Source organism: Lynx rufus, unplaced genomic scaffold (genome assembly GCF_022079265.1).
Source record: "Lynx rufus isolate CCGP_SWC_20201006 ecotype Redwood Valley unplaced genomic scaffold, mLynRuf1.p SCAF_5, whole genome shotgun sequence".
Taxonomy (NCBI): Eukaryota; Metazoa; Chordata; class Mammalia; order Carnivora; family Felidae; genus Lynx; species Lynx rufus.
Window position 1 is genome coordinate 79,201,818 of NW_025814867.1, and position 20,901 is coordinate 79,222,718.

Genomic DNA, 20,901 nt, shown 5'->3' on the forward strand with positions numbered 1-20,901 from the left:
GAGAGGTGTTGGGGAGAGAGAAAAGTCAAGAATGACCCTGGGTGAGGCACCTGGGTGGCTCAGCTGGTTGGGCATCTGACTCTTGATTTTGGCTTGGGTCATGATCTTGAAGTTTGTGGGTCTATGCTCTCAGCAAGGAGCCTGCTTGGGATTCTTTCTCTCCCTCTGACCCTCCTCTCTCTCTCTGACCCTCCCTTGCTTGGGTGCATGTGCTCTCTCTCTCTCTCTCTCTCTCAAAATAAATAAATAAACTTAAAAAAAAAAAAAAAGAATGACCCTGGGTTGTGACTGAATGATTGGTGTATCACAGATGGAAACAGGGAGGTGTGGAGAACAGAGGATTTGGGGCATGTTCAATTTGAAGCCATGCTGAATTTGAGAGCTTTCAAATATAGGCTGAATAGCTTATACACCATGAGACTTCTAGTCCACAACTCAAAAGCAAGACATAAAAAGTTGAAGATTGTTTATAATTGAGAACTTCCAATTAAAATTAAATTCATTGTGCAAAGTGGGAGAAACCCTGGCTCACTCAGTTTGAAGTCTACCCCACCTTTCTTCTGGGACTGCACTGACAAAGAATGTCTTAAACTAAATGGGTGAGTGAGGGGCCAAAGGTTAGAAATATGGGTAAAAATCTCATCAAATATTTCAGTATAATAGCCCAAAACAAACCACCTGGCATGGATTCCCGAGAAGATTCAAGTGTCAAAAGAGGGATTGCAACTTTTCAAATATGTGTTGTTGTTTTTTGCCTTAAAAAAATAAGCACTTTATTATCTTTGTCTTATACAGACACATAGGCATATTTAAAATAATGTGTGCTTATCGTAAGAAATTTTAGATGAGTAAAAAGAAGAAATCATACTACCATTTAAAGATAGCCATTTTTAAAGCCTTGGTTCATAATCTTTCCGGTCCTTTTTTATACATTTACAGTTTCTTTTCCACTTTAAAATACCATGTGCCCAAAAGAAATGAAAATATATGTCCATACAAAGAGTTTTACATAAAATGTTCATAGCAATATCATTCATAATGTTCCCAAAGTGGATAAAGCCCAAACATTCAGCAATTGGTGAATGGATAAACAAAATATGGTATATCCATACAGTGGAATATTATTTGGCCATAAAAAAGAACAAAGTATTTTTTTTAATGCTTATTTATTTATTTTGAGAGAGAGAGAGAGGGAGCAGAAGAGGGAAAGACTGAGAGGGAGAGAGAGAATCTCAAGCAGGCTCTGCACTGAAAGTGCCCCATGTGGGGCTCAAACTCACAAACTGAGATCATGGCCTGAGCTGAAATTGAGTTGGATGCTTAACTGACTGAGCCACCCAGTAGTCCCAAGAACAAAGTATTAATACACGTTACAACATAGATTAGTCTTGAAAACATTATGTTAAATGAAAGTAGCCATGTGCAATGTTGACACATTGCATGATTCCATTTATATGAAATGTCCAGAATATACAAATCTATAAAGACAGAAAGTAGATTAGTGCTTGCCTAGCGCTGCAAGTTGGAATGGGGAATGACTGTAATTGGGTACAAGGTTTCTTTCTGGGATGATGGCACTGTTCTAATGTTAGAATGCAGTGATGGTTATACAGTTCCATAAATTTATTATAAACCATGTGTATGCTTAAAATGAGTGAATTTCATGGTATATAAATGATAATCTCAACTAAGCTGTCAAAACATATATTGTGGACCTCTTTTGATTCACCTAAAACTGAGGTTGAAAATATAAACCTAATCAAATCCCTGTTATTGGTCAGAGAGGCTCTCTTCTGTTCTGATACCCGCTGTGATTTTCCACAAGTGAATGAGATTGCGCACTGCAGCCATGAGTGAGGCAAAGCACATCCTAAGGCCTATCCTCAGATGCCCAGACCATCAAGAAGTAACAGAACTTCTTCAGTACTCACATAACTTCACACAGCTTTCTAGGAGCCAGTGAGGCCATTGAGACCAAGATCACAGAGACTGAACCTTTGGACAGCATCCTTTGCCTCCTCACTGATGTTGTGAAGCCAAAACGTGTGCTCCATGTTTGTGTTCCCCCAACAGGCACTGGGGGGTGTCTCCACGCTCATTGTTGCCTGTTCCATCAGGAGGCTGTCAGCTGAAGTATCAGGTCCAGACCATTCAGTGGTCCATTGGGAAGTCTCAGCCAAGCTACCTCACTGACCCTTTCCCTTGGAATTGGTACGATATATTGCCTTTGTGTTAGCATGTAGGATAGGTACTGTGTCTATGTGTCTCAACATTGAATTCCTAGGCCTAATACAGTTAGTAGGTGCATAGTAGACACTTGCTAGAATAAAAAGGTGTCATCAACTTTGTGATTTGGAGTTTCTAAAGCTTTTCATTGATAATGGACCCAAGAAGCATTCAAGCTCTATCCATCGGCATTTCTGCCAACATAGACTAGCCCCCAGTCAGACTGAACTGCCTGGCCTCGGACCTCACTGGCTTCCAGACATGGTCACAAGTTTTGCATGTTCTGGGCTTACCTGAGGTCGAAAGCCAACAGACTTGTGTAGGGGGCTGAATGGGGATAGGCCAACTACATTCAGATTATGTGCTCCTGTGATGTGGAAAAATGCAAACACTGATCACTCTACAGCCACTGACTGAAAGTCAGGTTCAAAAACTAGGGAAACTAGGGAAAATAGCGCAGAAACCCATGGCAAATACAGCCACTGTGTGTTCACATTTGCTTGATTCCTCTAAGCCAGTAGACCTCATGACACCATTTCCCTCAAGAAAAAAAGACCTCGTATTCAAAACAGGGAGAACGATTCATTTAGGAAGTCTGATGATGTATTCTTTTCTTTTTCTTTTTTTTTTTTTACATTGAGATCATTTTTTTCCCATTGTACAATGAGGTGTGAAGAACAGAGAGTAAACAAACCTTTTGTAAATGGCTTCGTTATCTTTAGTGCTGCATTTATGAAAAGTCTGCCACTATTGTTTACCGTATCAAGTTTTCGACTCTTTACAAAAGGCTGATGCTTATCTGACCTGGCCAGGGGTCTTGTTTCCATCATGCACTGGTACAATAGTCCTGGGAAGAGAACGAAGTTCAATTATAGAGCAGGTACATAAAATGTTAAAACTGTCACTTGTACTTCATTCTCCCTGGAAAAAGGCAAACTTGGGTGTTCTTTTAAGAATTTATGTGATACTAAGTGGCAAAATAACCATTGTTTTGATTCTGGGTCTACTGCTATAGCAGAACTCTCTCCTTAGCTAATTTATAAAATTTATATATGCTAAATATGGGAAGGCCTAGATCTGTGCACGCAAGTCACATTGTAACACGTAACAAATAACCCTCTTCCTCCCCCTCATCCCTCCTAGCCCCTGCCCAGAGTCATGGTCTAAGATTAAGTGACTAATCTTCCAGAGGGAAGGCATCACTTATGTTGCTTTCCTAGCCAAGATGAAGGAGTCACTCATGCACTCACTAGACAGCATTTGGTCGTAAGTCCTAAGTACTGCCTTGGCTGTTGGGGAGGAGAAATGAACAACATATGAAGCCTACTGCAAAGGATTTTATGTTTGTGAGGAAGAGATCAAACACCTACAAAAATTTACAATGTAATGGGAACATCAAGTACATACCCTGTCTAGAAGATAGAGCGATTATTTTCTTACCAATGGAGAAGGTTTGGAAGGAATGAGCAACAAGGAGATGATTGCTTGAAAGGGAGTTGGTAGGACAGCTAGAATCTGCATTTGTGGAAATGGGCCCAGGATAGGATTTCAGAAGAAGGAAACTAAACTTTCAGGAGAAAGAGCTGGAAGCAAGTACTGCCGGAAATTCTATGGGCATGTGTGCATGTGTGTGTGTGTGTGTGGTGGTGGTAATGGTGGAGGGTTGGACGTGTAGTCGGTGGAAAAGCCCATTAGGGCTTGATCACAGAAGCAGGAAGGGACAGCTGAAGAGTCTGTACTTAATGCAGTTGATAGCATGGAACCTTGACAAGTTTCAGAGTATAATGTGGCATACTACCCTTTGAGAAGATGAATTTGGTCAACAGGTTGAAAGCAGTGTCGAATATGGAAGAGCTGGGAGAGGATAGGAGAATACCCAATTTAAGAACCTGACTGTATGGATAAAGAAATTGAGACCAGAGAGGAAGTGACCACAAAGTTACCTAGCAGTAAGTAGGTTACTGCAGTTACCTTGCAGTTTTAGGGCAAGGAAAGGACTTATAGGCTTCCTTTCTGCTGCATCCCCATGCTAATCATGGTTCGACTTCCAAATGGTTGTAGAGTAGTCAGGATCCTCTTATTCTTCCTCTCCCTTCCTCTGGTCTGCTTGTATCCAAGGCCTCATCGTTTGAAGAAGTTGTCTGATTTTATTTATTTATTTATTTATTTATTTATTTAATGCTTATTTATTTATTTTTGAGAGAGAGAGAGAGAGAGAGAGAGAGAGGAGAGAACAGGGGACGGGTTGAGAGACAGAGGGAGACAGAGAATCCCAAGTAGGTTTCACGCTGTCTTAGGAGTTGTGAGATCATGACCTGGGTCGAAACCAAGAATTGGATGCTTAACCGCCTGAGCCACCCAGGTGCCCCTGTCTGATTTTACTTAAACACTTAGACCTTACACCTCCTGCATCATCTTCTGCCTTAGACTAGGAGGAGGAAGGAGGAGGAGGGGAGAAAGGGGGGGGGGGAAGAGAGGAGAAGGAGGGGAAGGGTGAGGAGGAAGAAGGGGAGGAGGGGGAAAAACAGTTGGATGTTTACCATGGTCAAGGCAAGGCACTGTGTGAAGGATTCAGACAAATTAGACTCAGTCCGGTAGCAGAGAAAGCCAAGATGACCAGTGACATAATCTGGAGCCATATGGACTGAGCAGAGTGACAGGAACATTCTTTAGGGGCAATGCATCCACTGGAGTTGGCAGAAGGGGCAGAAAGGCCTCTCAGGGGATATTTGGGGGGAGTCTGAAGAGGTTACGCAAGGGTTGTCAGGTGGATGGAGAAGGAAGGGCACTCCTGTGAGAAAAACCCATCAAGAGGCAGATAAGCACAGACAGGTAAGAAGTGTTTGGAAAAGCACTATGCCTCACTTGTTTGCAGGGTGGTGGCATGGGCAGGACTGGCAGAAAGGAGGCTGAAAGGCTGTGCAAAGCACAGCAAGGTGTTTGGTCTGATGAGTTTAAATTGGGAAGAGGCAACATCAGGTTAGTGTTTGCCTTCCATCTTCCAAGCCCCTCTTGTCCTTAGCATTTCTCCAGTAGCCTCTTCGTAGCTCCTCCTCTGGGTCAACTGTGGGAGATTATGAGTTCTGCACATCGGAGTGTTCCAGCTGAGACCAGATGGTCACGCAGCAGCGGGTGAGCCAAGTGCCGGACTGCCTGGGCTCAGTGGGGAACCTCAGCTTGCTCATGTACTAGCTCTGTGTTAAGAGGTTAAGAGCATGCTACTTAACCTCCCTGGGCTTTACTTTCCTCGTGGGCAAAAGGGCAAAATAGAGAAAGGAATAATGCCAACCTTAGAAAGGTTTGGCGCGGTTAAATAAAATGCCTATGAAAAATCCTTAGAATGCTGCCCAGCATATCCTAACCACGAAACCTGGACTGCCATGTGCTACCCAGGGGCCGTTGGGTAAGGAGCTGTAGTGGATGCAAGGGAACAGTGGGACCACAGCCCGCCCTTCCTCAAAGTTTTGTGTGCCATCACTGGAACAGTAAGAATCCTTTTGTAGGGTGTGCGATCCTCAGATCACATGACCTCTGCCCCACCTCAAATCCTGTGTGCTTCTTTTAGTCTCTGGATTGGTAATCCTGTGTTTCTCTGGCATTGAGTCTGCAAATTTACACAATGTTTCCTTCTTTCTTAAGCCCCTGAACACATCAGGTTTTAACTGGGATGGTGAAAGAAGGGAGAATACAAAAGAAACCCGATCAGCAAATGAGAAGGAGGCTTTGACTTGGATTTGCATCTGATGACAACACCAAGGTGCCCTTGGCCAAGCATCCAATTTGCCACTTTGCCTCTCACACTCCTGGTGAGTGCCTCGTGAGTCAAAATTTATCTTTCCTGATTACCTTTATATAATTCTTGGGCTAACACCATGCCCACCTGAGCAATTCAACACACCCATACAACAGTCAACATAATTAGTAGCATTTCTGGATCCAACACAACAGTCTTATAATGTGTATGATGGAGGAAGTGAATGAGTCTAATTATACCTTATTAAATCTCATTAATCCTCATTAGAACCCTATTACTCTTTATAAGTGTGTTACTGGGGAAAAGAAAAAAGAAATGCTGGTCAAGTCCCGTTATATTGGATGGGGATCGGGTGGACCCATTCCTACTTTGTGTGATCCCAAGGTTTGTTCCTATTAAACGATAGTGCTCAGAATATGGGTTTGCTGAAATGTTGAAGATAGAGTACGTGAATTGTGTTGAAATAAGATCTGATCTTTTTTTTTAATTTTTTTTTTTAACGTTTATTTATTTTTGAGACAGAGAGAGACAGAGCATGAACAGGGGAGCGTCAGAGAGAGGGAGACACAGAATCCGAAACAGGCTCCAGGCTCCGAGCTGTCAGCACAGAGCCCGATGCGGGGCTCGAACTCACGGACCGTGAGATCATGACCTGAGCCAAAGTCGGCCGCTCAACCGACTGAGCCACCCAGGCGCCCCAAGATCTGATCTCTTGAAAGCCCGGAGACAAAATCTTTTTTAAGAGCTCATGTTTCCTATTTCAAATTATTCGGTGAAAAACAAAGAAAAGCACTCCATTATTGCACGGCATAGGTCCTCTTGACCTTATCTCTGCTACCATTTTCAGTTTTTGCACGTGTAGATAAGAATTGAGAGGAAGAGACCTTAAGTAATCCGGGCCCAGGAATATCTGAATCCAAAGACTTTGCACAAAGAAGGTACTCAGTAAACAGCACATGCAATAACGTGTGTTTCTACACTCGCTTCTTTAATTCTTGCTCAAAAAAATTCCTCCAAATCCAAGAAGAACCAAGTTTCAAGAATAAATACCGTCAACATTTCTGAATGGGAATTTGGTCCTGCTGAGGGTCCAGGGCCTCCTTACTGGGTGGGTGGGGGACCCCTCAGGATTAGTCACAGGACCTGGATGGGGGGAGGTGAGTTTGTGTCATTGCTCAGTCATTCATTTTGTGTTGGGGGAATCACTACCTGTTTTTATCCTCGGATGTAAAAGAGGGACCACAATTTGTCCCACCTAACACAAAGACCTAATACACCTTTGAGAAAGCACTTGTATGATGTACTGAGGCGAGGGATTATTATTTCAGATATGAGGAGGCCAGAAATACAAGGAAACAAGGTCCACAGCCTCGGAGTGCCTTCCAGGCAATAGCTGCCGAACATCACAACCTTTTTGATAAAGTAAATGGTGGTTTTCATGGTTGCTCGTATTTACAAATGTCAGAGGGAAAAAAGTCCGACTCAAACCTTCCAAGAACAGGCTTGCCTCTATTCAAACCAGTTCACCCAGTTCACATTTTTTTTTTTTTTTTTTTTTGAAGCTGTAAGCACATAGCAAGCTTTCTGGGCTTCCGGACAAGACTGGGAAGTAATTGTTAAAACTGCAGGGGTTCGATTCAGCAGGGGACACAGGAAGCTGCCCTGAAGCAACTGATTGTCATCGCTACTCAGGGCTCACTGTCAATGAGAACCTTCCAGGAACTGACTCTGGGGCCCTGAGAAGTTGGAAAGCTCTTCCCAGGGGGGGTCAGTGTTGCCTACGTACTTACACGTAGCCTGCTTCACTGCTCAGTGGGACAAAGGGAGTCAGGGCCCTATCTGGCGTCGGGAATCTGGCTGGGAGGCTAAGCATCCGGGGCCAATGCCTGGATCTGTGTCCTGTATGACCCTGGGCAAGTCATTCCTCCTCCCAGGGCTTCAGTTTTCTCCTGAGTGAAGTGAGCGGGCTGGGAAGTTGGTCTTTGCCAGCTCTACCATCCAGTAGGTTCTGAGTGTTGCTGGGAATCCAGGGCGAGGCTCAGGAAGAAGATCCGAGAAGGGGATTCCTTGGCAGGGTCGCTTCTGCTCAGGCACAGCGCCTTGTGTTGGCGCTTCCATTGTAGACACGGGTCCCCCCGTGTCTTCAGCAGCCCCTCCACTCAGCCGCTTCCTCCTTCTACGTCTGCTTCCTCTTCCTCCAGTGTAGGCAAAGCCTCCACACCTCCCTCTCTTCCTTCCTCCTTTGCAAGCTCCCCGCATCCCCGCGTCTCCTCCTCTTCCTCCCAGGAAGTAACATGCCCTCCGTGCGCCCACCTTCTGGCCTAGCCGCGGCCCCAGCGGGCGCCCCCTCCCCCGCCTGGCGAGCGCTGCGCGGCGGCCCGCGGGCACACGCTTTCCCATACCTTACATGGACAAATGCGTGCAGGCAAAGTCAGGAATTCAGGCCCCTGACGTCAGCCTCCAGCTCTCAGGGCACCGCACGGGAGCCCGAGGGGAGGGGGTGGGGACGGTGGGGAGGAAGGAGGGGGAAAGGCACCAACCAGCAGCAGCTCCAGCCCTGCCGAAGTTTCACTTTTTGTCTGTGGGTCCGCTCCCGGCCCCCGCGCGAGCTTTCCCGGGATAAGTAGCATTAGCAAGGAGGGGAGAGCCGGGCGCTGCAAGGTAAGGGCTGGCTGCACCGCCCGGGCACTGGGCGCGGTGCGCGGTGCGCGGTGCGGGGCGCGGGGCCGGGCCTGTCCGGGGCCGGGGACAATGGGAGGGGGAGTGCCCGGGCACCTCCTCCTTCGCCTTTGCCTCCGCCTCCAGCCGCTGCCGCCGCTGCCGCCGCCGCTGCCCCGGCCGCCTCCTCCCCGAGGTATTGTTGCAAATCCTCCTTCCTTCCCCCCACCCTCCGCTCGCGGGCGCCTCGGGAACCCCCGGCCCTCCCCGGGCGCGAGCGCCTCCCGGGAGGCAGGCGCGCGGGGCGCAGGGCGCGGAGCGCGCGCCCAGCCCGGGCCGCAGGGCCCGCGGTGCGGAAGTGCCCGCCGCGGCGCAATCACGGGGTGCACGCATGGGGGAGGGGGACCCCGAGTTTTCGGGAAGCGTCGACCTGGGACTGGGCGGGGTTGGAGCCCTTCCCTGAGCGCCCCCTGCCCGGGCTTTTCTGGGCGTCTAGGGGGCGGGGCCACACCCAGCCGCTTGGAGCTTTCGCGGAATCTCAGTTGTCACGGTGGAAAGGGCCTAGGAACCCAGTCATTCTAGTCCCCCCATTTTACAGTCGGCGCATTTGAGGCCCGGAGACAAGGAGGGCCTCCCTGGAGTCACTCACTAGAGGCCGAGCCATAATCGACATAGATGGTTCCCTACTCCTGGTTCCTTTTCTGCAAGCATTTCTCTAGCACTCACTGTGTGCCAAGCGCTGTGTTGGCTGGGTGTGTGGGGTCAGAGAGGCTGATGGGGCCCAGGCCCTGCCCTCAGGGAGCGCTCATTCACCCGAGGTGCCCAACCAGACCCAGGATAAAGTGCGGAGTGCCTGGAGAAAGGCTTGAATAAAGTTTGATTTCTCTCTTTGGAGGGGCGGCGCTCGGTCAAGGCTTTGAAGCATAGGGTGTTTTCTGAAGCCAGCCAGAGACAGGAAGGCCATTTGCGCGGGATGGGGGGGGGGGGGTGGGGAGGGATGAAGACCCAAGAAGACTAAATAAATTGTGGAGAGAGGAGATGAAGCTGTAAATGTGGCTGTGTTGGGGGCGTGGGGTGCATGGAGCCGGGGGTGGGGGGTGGGGGGGGACATGAGAAGAGATAAGCACTGGAATTGTGCTTGAGTAGTCTACAGAGCAACGCCTTTGGGACTTGTGCTCCAGGAACTGAAAGGTCTCTCTGACTTCCCTTCTCTTCCCTTCCCAGGGATCCTCTGCCTTCCTGCCTCCAACACAAAAGGCAAAAATTTAGGGTCCTCTCTGAGCTACTTTCCTAGTACCAGACTCACTTAACTTTGTTTCCAGTACCCTTTTCTAAATTGTTTGCCTCCCGAAGAAACTCCTTCTCACTGAGGTGTTAGTGACCTAATTAACGGCTTACCATTCCCAGCAAATTGCATTTTAGGGAAGACTTTAAGTAGAAGGGGGAAAGTAGCTGAATGCCCCCACCCCCACCCCCATTCCTCACCCTCCCACTCTCTTACAGGCAGGAAAACCAACACAGAGGCCCAGAGGAGGCGGGTGCTAGTTCTGGAGCCTGCATTGAATAATGGTGGATGTTGGGGGGCCAGAACCCCAAATGGGGTTTTCTCCACTCTGCAACCAGCCTTCCTTCTTCCAGGTGCCTGCCAGCACCAGGAGTCAATTACAGGGAAGAGCCTGATCTTGCATTGAATCTTTGGGAGGCAGTCCCCCAGCCACAACACGGGGGCTTTTATAGTCTGGAATGTAGACTCTAGATGAGAGATAAGTAGTTGGGGTTAGCTGTCTGAGTGGTTGAGGGCCTGGGCCCTTTGGGTCAGGCATTCTCCCAGGCAGCAGGTGGGCCTAGAGTTGGCTTTGGGAATAGGGCTAGGGAGCTGAGTTGCTGGGCTGGTTACTATGCTGGGAATGAGGAGGACCCTTTTTAGGGTGACCTATTCTTGTGGAGAAGTCACAGTTCTGGGATGGCAGACAGTTCCAGGTAGTGGTTGGTGGAGAGGAGACTTCATTATGAAGCGAGTTGGGATCTGACTTGAAGTCCTCTTTTGAGGGTTTTGATCAGGCTGGGACATGATTGAGAAGGGAAGGAACTGGCGTGGGGCAGCGTCTTGCCCCCCAGTTCCAGCCAGGGAGGCAATAATTTGGTCTAAGGGTGTTCTCAGTGGGTGTTCGTTCATTTACTGCGAGTGCCTATTACGGGCCATTGGCAAATACGAGAAATTTGTAGCAGGTTTCTGTGTTTTACTGAGACAAATAAATTTTATTTCATCAATTCTAAAACACACTTTACATTTTAATGTCACTGAAATCGGGTTCTCTTTTAATCACAGATGTGTCATAGCTGAGCAGTTTTTCATTCTAAGTTGACAATGGTACATCTTACAGTTGATGGTTTAGATTTGATACAATTTGCTCATTACACCCTTTATGAATGTACAGGGCTCTGCACTTTATTAAACAGTTTCCCATTAGACATTCCATTTGGGTATCAAAAAAAAATCTTGGGAGAATTGGGCCTGGCGACATCTTTCATCTGCATGTGAACCTTTGCCCAAGGTCACATGGCTAATTGGAGACATGCTCAAAATTACAGCCCTGAACTTTGACTCTTGGTGTGTTAATATGTGACTTTACTTCGCTGTGACCCTGGTGCCGATTAATTGCGAAGGGGGGAGAGTCAGACTGGATTTGATTTCGGAACTGTGGCTCAGGATGCTGCCATGATGATGGGTCTTTGGCCAAGACGGAAGATGCCTGGTGACAGGGTAAAAGCAAGGGATGGAGCACACAGCTATTTTTACACAGAAAGGAGAAGCGCAGTGCGCGAAGCACAGAATTTCTGGAGCCAGCCTCCACAGTGAACCAGGAACGGGTTGGCGCTGGGAGTACAAAGATGAGGCCACACAGTGCCTGCTGTTGAGGAGCACGTGTGTGTGTGTGTGTGTGTGTGTGTGTGTGTGTGTGTGGAGGGGGGTTGCTGTTTCAGGGGGTATGTTCTGGCTACTCTGCACTGAGGAGGGTTGACTTCAGGGAAGCAAGCACAGAAGGAGTAGTGTCTGGGGAGAATCTTTAGGGCTAAGCAGGAGTTGTGCCCTGGGGAAGAAGCTCTGGGCAGAGACGGGGCTGTGAGGCCTTTTGCAGTCCTAGGGAAGGTTTATGCCTCAGGCTGTATTTTGAATGACCAGCGTGAAGGGGGGCTGTGGGAAATGGAGATGTGAATTCGAATTTAATTTGCTACGTAGATTTAAATTTATCTTGCAGGCTAAAGGGACATTACTTGCTTCTCTGGAAATTGACTTGAGAACGAGCCTGGGCAGGGGTTCCAGAACCCTCCTTGTCACTGGGATTAGGTATCTGGGAGGTAATGCAGGAAGCACGGTGACACATTGAGTAACTGAGAGTGAACCTGAGACTTTGACCCTGGTCAGTAATAGGGAGTCTTAGCTCAGGGTGCGCCACGGTGGGTGGGTGGGCGTGCACTGGTGGGGACTTTTCCTGGAATGTGGCGTTGGAAGGCTGCGCCTTGCTGGAAGAAACCCAGGCGAAGAAGGAGGGGTGAGGCTGTGCTGCAGGTGGGAAGCAGCTCTCTGGGTGGAAATCCGTGGGCTCGAAGGTGTGTGTGCAGCAGAGGTGAGGCGAGGAAGGAGGGAACGGACGTGTGTTGTGGGAGTCCGGTGCACTCTCCCTGGATGCGAGGTGGGAATGGGCTGGTGCATTCCTGTGCGGGTCACAGAAATGAGAAAGAACACTGATGTGGTGTTTGCCTCTCCTCACTCTCTGGGAATAGGGTGGGTGGCAGGAGAGTTAATGGGATTCGTGCTTGTCAGCAGGGAAAGCGCAGGATTGAGGCTAGAAAACGTGGGTCTGCTTAGCATTCTTAACAATAATAGTAATAATAATATAATAATAATTTTGACGGTTTTCTGAGTGCTTCTCATCTGCTTACGTAATTCTCCTACTGGTTGGTGAAGGGAAGTTTTATGATTATCCGTCTCATTGTGCAGATGAAAAAATGAGTTTTTGGCCAAGTAAGGTCACGCAACTGCTAGTCCATGGCTAAGTGTCCAACCTTCGCCTGAGCTGTAGCTTCTTCACGCTTCTCTCCGGTGTCCACAGAATGAAAATCCATGGTGTTTTCCAGTGTTTTTCCTTGGCATTGAATTCAGTGCACATTCACAGGGCCTGGTGGGATCACAGTTGAAGGGCTACGTGGGTGACCAGGCTTCTCAATGCCACATTGGTGCTGCCGGGCCCCTTCTCTCGTAAGATACTACCGTTCCCTCTACCCTTTGGGTGTCTTCTCTCCCCAAACCTACCTGGCCGGAGACAGTAGAGCCTCTCCAGCAAACCATCCCCCATCATTGTTCCCTCCTCAGCCCTCTGTTGTGATAAGGATTTGCTGTATTCCTGGAGAGAGGCGGTTGGGGAGATGGCAAAGTTGGGAAGCGAGGGAGGGTTTTGATTCCTGTTAGTGCCCTGGATCTGTGGCTCCTTCAACAAGGCTGGGTGTCCCCTGGAGTTGAGTGGAATAGCTCCTGTTGGATCCTGCCCTTCCTTGGGTCATGCAGACCCCTTCCTGAAAGATGGCTTTCTGGCTCAGGACTCTGAGAGATCAACTTCAGTTCTTCCTGTGGCCCACCTGCCTCGGGTTTGTTGTTTGCATTTTGATGACTCACAGATAAAGGTATCTTCAGGTAGAAAAGACAGAACCTAGAAATGGCACTCAACAAAGTCAGTAAGACCTTGGCTGGGCTGCCTGGGTGGCTCAGGCAGTTGGGTGTCCGACTTCAGCTCAGGTTTGTGAGTTGAAGCCCCGCATCGGGCTCTGTGCCAACAGCTCAGAGCCTGGAGCCTGCTTCAGATTCTGTGTCTCCCTCTCTTTCTGCCCCTCCCCTGCTCACACTCTGTCTCTCTCTCAAAAATAAATGAACATTAAAAAAAATAAAAAAAAAAAAAAGACTTTGGCCGTCTTATCTCCAAATCCCTCTGGTCTCTGGTGCTTTGAAGATGTTCAGTCCTGTTTGTTAAATGAATGAACGACATTTACTGACACGATATAGGCACTGGTCACCACCTGGCTTTATATGCTTGCAAGTCTTTGTTTCCCCTCCACTGTAAAAGAAGCTTCACGAGGATCGCAAGGATGCCTGCTTTGTTGATGGCCATATTCCCAGGCCCAGAAGAGTGCCTGGCACATGGCAGATGCTTTGGAAATACTGGTTAGATGAAGAAAGGGATTGACTTGGTTCGCTGCAACCACACGAGAGCAGTGATGGGGAGAGGGACTTTTACTGACCCAGAAGCTTGGGTCCGTGGAGTTCCAGGATCGGATTGAGAACCAGCTATGCTACGGCTGCCACAGTCCCACTGCCAGGGTGAAGACCAGGGTCTGGGAATGGAGAGGGGAGTCTCTCAATGCGCCATCCTGAGGGTGAGTGCAATTGTAGCTGTTCTCTTGCTTTCCCTCCCACAGCCAGGTGGTTGCATTGTTCTGGAACATTCTTCTGTTTTCTCAGTCTGTGCCTTTGCCTGACCGTGGTCTCTGCCTGTTGTAAACCCATGGCCCTTTAAGTTCAAGGCCAAACCCCGCCTTGTGCCATGATGCCATTCCCTGACTCTTTGTCCCCTTCTCCCACACCTATATGTGTGATCACATACACCCCAATCTTTTGTATTCAGTGCAGCTCAGGTGAGTGATTAACATATGCCCCACGGAAATGCTGGATACTGGCTGACAAAGACGACCGAGGGACGACCGAGGCTGTGTCCCTACGGATCTTTATTCCAGTATAGGAGAGAGACTAAAATAGAGCATGGTGAGGCCCTACTAGAAGGATGAACAAAGGGCCGATGGGAGCACTAGGAAGGGAGTGACCCACCACCTGGAAGAATAGGCACATGCTCAGAGAAGAAGACATCGGGTTGGGTTTTGAAGAGTGAGTAGGAGTTCCTATGGTGGACAGGGATGGAAGAGTTTTCTATACAGAGAGACCTCGATGTGCAGTCCTGAGGCTTTAAAAGTGTTTGGTAAATGGAAAGGTGTTTTTGGAGATCGCCGTGAATGATGGGGCTGGCCCGGGAGGGTTAGACGGGAAAGGGCTGGCAGGAGGAACAAGGATGACGGCAGTTGTGGGGAGCGGGAGGGCTTTTGTTATGTCTTGAGCAAAGGAGGCTGTTGGTGGATCTGTATTTCAGAGAGCTCTAGTGGCAGAGTGGCCCAGAGGCAGGGAGCCCCTTTAGGAGGCTGCTGATGTGTTCCAGGGTGGGTGATAGCGGGCCTGTACCAGCCCAGCAGAGAAGAGGGGGAAGAACGGATTCCAGGAGTTGTTTGCTGTCAGAATCATAACAGGTAGCTTAGTGCCTCCTCTTGTCCTAATTATTTGCCAGCTTATCAGCCTTGGCTGGAAAAAAAACTTTCATGTGAGCCAGGCTTGGAGGCAGTAGAAGCTGCGAGCTGGCAGTTCCTGCCTTAGAAGTGTGGGCTGGGCCTCGGTGGCCAGAGCAACCCGATCCCTCGTTGCCCAGGTGAGGAAACCGAGGCCCTGGGAAAGGGGCACAGGGCTCGGTCACATCCTTGTCAGGTGAGCCTGAGTCAGACATCGGCCCATACTCCCAGGCCAGACCTCTTTCAAAGGTGGTTTTGATTCTTTTTCTGCTGAGCCTGGCCTGACACATGCCTTCTCTGCTTCCCACTGTCCCCCACCCCACCCCCCCACAACTCTGCTTTAGAAAATTCCAGAGGGGGTACAGCTTGGAGATCACTGTTACTGGGCTTGAACCTTATGCTTTACACTGTGAAACAAACTGATCACGATGGCTGTTTGAGTGTGTATGTGTTGGGGATTGATTTCTTTTACTGCCATGTATGCTCTTCCCTTTTTTGCAAGAACCAAGGTTCTGACTCCATGGCAACTTCAAGTTTCCTTGCTTGTGACAACCCTCAGCCCCAACCCCACCCGTCCCCTTTCATTTTTACGTATTTTTGCTTGCATAAAGGTTTTCACGCTGCCGGTATGAGATCCATTACAGGGTAGATCCTCCTACCCATCACAGCCCATCTCAGAGAACCCGTGGTCTTCCTAGCACTTTTTATGTGGAGGATGCATTTTACTATCATTTTTATTACTTAGCTCCCGATTGCAATCTAAGGGATGGGTCAGCAGGATTAGTCTTGTCTTGCAGAGTGTGGGCAAGAATTCAGGCGTGGAGAGCCTTCCCATGGGGTGCTCGGCTTTACATGGCAGAATAAGAATCCCACCTCCCAAGCTCCTGTCCTGCTCCTTAACTGTTGGGAAGCGTGAGAAATTGACAGGAACGTCCTTAGCAGGCCTTATGCATAGGCAGGAAACTATCAGTATTACTTCACTGTGTAGTAATTAATTAGCATTCACTGCCTGTGTCTGACTTTGGAAGTCAACTGACAATCAGGTTGGAGACCCCAAACTCTGAGGGTCTGGGCTTTGCCATGCTATCATTTTCACAGTACCATCACCAAAGGATTTTGGTGTATGGAAAGCATACACCTCTGTTTGAGCCATCCACTAGCCCTGTGATCTTTTTTTTTTTACAGTTTTATTTATTTATTTATTTATTTATTTATTTATTTATTTATTTATTTAAGACACAGAGGGAGAGAGTGGGGCAGGGACAGAGAGAGAGGGAGAAGGAATCCCAAGCAGGCTCTGTGCCGTGAGTGCAGAGCTTGATGTGGGACTCCAGCTCATGAACGAGGAGATTGTGCCCTGAGTCCAAACCAAGAGTTGGGTGCTCAACCCGCTGAGCCACCCAGGCGCCCCTAGCCCTGTGATCTTAAGTAAGTTCTGGAACATCTCTGAGCCTCAGTTACCTTCAAACAGAGATCTTACATCACAGTGCATTTGTGAGAACCGGAGGAGCTCCCTTCCCAGTGCTTACTGTATTGCAGTGTGGCCATGTAGCGTGCCCGTGTGGCAATTTCTGGTGCCCAGCATGGTGTGTAGCAGACGGTGGTGGTACTTTACCCTACTGGCGGTGGAGATCATGGGATTTAGACCCAGACAGTGCCAAGTTCCAATCGTAGCTGAACTGCTTAATGGAGACTGCTCCCTGGGGTGGTCACAGGCGTGAGTTGGCAGGTCCCTCATTTTTTGACTTCTTAGTGACGAGGGCGTTGCTGTTGAGAACAGCGCGCCCTGCAGAGTGAACCGTGTGCCACGGACATCCATGACACTTCCGTGCTGTCAGAATGGCTTTTGACCAGTGAATGGCCGTGCGGTGTCCCTTCTTCCATTGCAACCATCCCACTCTTCACGGGATTTGTGCCTTTCAGCCCTGCGGGGTTTGCTTCTATTGCAGTAATTGCTTGGGTCACGGCCTCACATCAAAGCCCCCTGTGGTTACAATGGAAAACTGGTATGGAGGGGCGGGGCCACTCCTCCCTGGAGCTTGTGTGGGAACCTTTCATGGGGCAGGTCAGCAAGAGGATCAGGACAGGGTGGGGTTATTTCACTGACCTTCAAGAATTGTGTGTTGGCCTTGTTCCACCGCCCAGCATGGGCCCTTTTCCTGCCATCGCCACTGTGAGCATTCCTCAGTCGCTCAGGCCATTCTCCAGCAGATCAGCTGCCCCTTTGAAAGACTCGGGGAGGTGGAGGTCACCCCCTTAGGAGAAGATGGCTGTGGACATATGGTGAATGTTTTGGCGTCTTTAGAAGACCACTTTGTGGATATGAAGGGATCCCTGTCCTTAACGCTAGCCTCAGTTTTCTGGTGGAGAAATGTAGCCGTAGCAACAGTATTTAGCTAACAGGCAGAGGGACCGTCCTCCTTGGGCTGTCCTGGCTTCTGTCTGGGTCCTAGCATAGAATTGACAGTGACCCCTTTTCACTCCCAAAGGTGTTCTGATTGGGAGGATAGATTGTCTGGTTGCCGCACCTGTAGATGAGTGTGGAGGGAGCTAGGGCAAGGAGTGAGCGTGAGACTAGGTCTATCGTGTTGCCTTAGCAAACACCCACTGTTTTTGCTAGAGGAGATGCTACGTGCTCGAGCAATGTTGGTTCCATGAACTACTTCTGTAAGGTGAAGTTTGGGGATGCCTGAAGGAGACGTCACGATTGCAGGCACACAGGGTTTATCAGGGTTGATACAAACACGTTAATGCTTGTCACAGGGTAGGAAGGGGCCGCCACAAGAGCAATTACCGTAGAGGACTGATGTGTGCGCCCACTGGCACGTGTGGGACTTTGGTGGAAGGGCTGGGTCTTAGGTTAGACGTTGAAGGACGTGAAAGCTTCGTCCAAGATGCAACAGGGCAGCCAAAATGGCTCTGGCTAGTAAATCTGAAGCAACAAGATGGATCCTCTGTCCCCGTGTATACTCTAGCTGGGTTTTTGAATCATTTATTTTCCATTCATTGGCCCATCTTGATAATGATCTCTGACTATAACCGTGGAAGCCCCAGTGCGGTTCTAAATTCTGTGCCAAGACGTCACTAGAGTAACCCATGCGTATTCTTCCGAATGAATTTCCACAGAAGATGGTTCTTGTGAAGTTCCTGGGAAGCAAATCAAAACTTAGTTGGCGCCTGGAGCTTCTGCCTTGTTTGGTACGAGAACAAGTCATTTGCAAGAGCTGCAGCAGGGAGTTGCCACCAACAGGGCAGGGTGTGTGTTCCCTGACTCGTGGGAAAGTCAAACTGCAGTGACCTGGAGGGTGAGTGGCACCTTTTCTTAGAATGAGGTGAAAGGCAGGTCAGCTTTTCAGATGTCTGGTCATTTCCAGTCTGGAAACTTCTTGGCCACAGACGAGCAGCTTCACTTGGAGACTATTAGGGTTCCACTGATGATAGTGGAACAGGACCCTAAAGATACATTTATTTGCCCGTCGATCTGATGCACTGGTGTCCTTGCTCACTCATCGTGCCAGATGTACCTGTGAATGAATGAGTGACATTCTCGTCTGGGTTTTGGGGTGGAAACTGTGTACAAGAAAGTACCTGGTGGCTCTAATTGGGTGGTGGCCCAACTCGAGGGACCTGGGGGAAACTTCACAGATGAAGAGACCATCATTTAAATAGGCTTTGAAGGATGAGTGGGAATTTGGTAGGCAGGAGGAACACAGGGTAGTTAAGCAGGGGAAATAACACGGCAGAGACACAGACGTGAGAAAGTGTACCACACCTTGGAGAAGTGGAGTCATGGGGGATAGACTGCATAGTACAGAGGCCATGGAAATGAGGGTGAAAAGCTAGGGTGGGGCTGAGATTGAGAAAGGGCTTGATTGCTGAGGAGTTGAGTCTGCACTATGGAAGGAGCATCACGTAGGGTGAACTGTGCTTCAGGAAAAAAGTGGTATGCTGGATGGGGAGGGAGGGTACTCGAGATGGCAACATGGGCTGCAATAGCCCAGGCAGAAGACAAAGGGAAGCTGAATTAGGGCTGATGCCATGGACGTGGTGGATGTTTCACAGGTAAAATAGAGGTCACCCCATCTTCTTGTTTAAATAAAAGGAAACTCAGACCCGGAGCAGATGATACATGCAAAGTCCCCAGCCCTGGTTGCAGCATAACCTCCAGGTCGTCCCATCCAATGCCCAGTGTCTGTAGAAGGGTGACAGAGTGCATGGCTGTTGAGATAGCTCTTTGTCAAGGGGAAGATCTCTATCCCTTTTTATCTTTTAAGAATTCCATGAAATCTCTTGATTCTGCATGGAATTGGTTCTTCCTAGGGTTATTAAATCTCTAATCACTGGAGATGTTCAAGCAGTGGCTGATTGGAATATTAGTGAAAACGCAGGTATTGATGGAAGACTTGATATAGAAATGTCTTTGAAGCCTGCCCAATCTGACTTTTTCCCTTCCTTCCTTCCTTCCTTCCTTCCTTCCTTCCTTCCTTCAAAAAGATATTTGTAACAATCTTACCTGGAGGTCCTCTGTCCATTTGGCTTCTCAGGATCCTCTTAGCTAAACTGGATAAATGGCAGAAGAAGTTAAAAATGGATGATCAAACACTAAGAGTGGTGGGCCATTTTTCACACAGAGTGTCGAGGGAGTGACCATTTTGGTGCCAATACGTTAACACACACTCAAGTGAGCTCTTTGTGGCCTAGACTGGCCTGCATGATCCTGATCAAAATGGAATATGGTTGTGCCTTTCTACTAGTCGTCATTTTTATAGTGCTTTGCAGTTAATCATGTGTTTTCCTATGAATTACAGGTAAGTCCCCTCAACAGTGCTGTGAGTAGTTATTACTGTCCAGGTTTTACCGATCAGGAACGTGAGGTGAGAGATTACATGACCTTCCTGGGGCCCACGCTAGTCGGATGGTGAGCCAGGACTTCGACTTGAGTTTTCTGTTAGCACAATTTTGGATTCCTCCTGTTCCCAGCCTGTGCCGATCCCTGGGACAAGCTGTAGCTTTGTTTATATTTGTATCCATTGTGGATCCTGATGTGTGGCAAGAATTTAATAAATGTTTGTCAAATGACCATGTGAACAAATTAATTGTATAAACAAATAAATGAGAACTTGAGTTGTAAGAATATGTTTACTAGTGAAAAACCAAATTCATCTCACGTAAACCATTAATCTGTTATCAAAAGACAGAAAAAAACTCTTTTAGAATGTATTTACTCAACTACATTAAACACACACACACACACACACACCAAAAAACCTCCCACCAAAACTTTTTGTACCTCAAAACCACTCTCTTATTTCTTTTTTTTTTTTTTAATTTTTTTTTCAACGTTTATTTATTTTTGGGACAGAGAGAGACAGAGCATGAACGGGCGAGGGGCAGAGAGGGAGGGAGACACAGAATTGGAAACAGGCTCCAGACTCTGAGCCATCAGCCCAGAGCCTGACGCGGGGCTCCAACTCCCGGACCGCAAGATCGTGACCTGGCTGAAGTCGGACGCTTAACCGATTGCGCCACCCAGGCGCCCCAACCACTCTCTTATTTCTTATGAGACCATAACCCTCATCTTAACCCCGCTCCCAAAGTGCATGTCCACTTTTTTCTATGTGTACAAAATTTCCACTTAATATTATTACGGAAGTCTTACTTTTTTTTTTTTTGGCCTGGAATTTATATATATCTTTTACATAACTAAAACTTTGTTGAAATCAATAAATCCTGCTTTAAACATTACCTATGTGGACAGTAGGATAGTTTTCAATTTGAAAAAAAGTTAAATGCAATTCAATATGTTAACAAATGCAGTGTAAACATTAGTGGGCAAATACCTCTTACTTCCTTCTTTACATTTTTTTTTTTAAAGTTTA

At 48.1% G+C, this 20,901-nt stretch overlaps 1 protein-coding gene across 1 annotated transcript in view; it reads left to right on the top strand.

Annotated features, from left to right (window-relative positions):
* The first annotated feature begins 8,528 nt into the window (after positions 1-8,528).
* Positions 8,529-20,901, top strand: part of LPP (LIM domain containing preferred translocation partner in lipoma) — a 677,526-nt gene continuing 665,153 nt past the window's right edge. The window contains exon 1 of the mRNA XM_047099816.1: positions 8,529-8,641. The gene's annotated coding sequence lies outside the window, so the exon portion shown is untranslated. The remainder of the gene's footprint in view (positions 8,642-20,901) is intronic.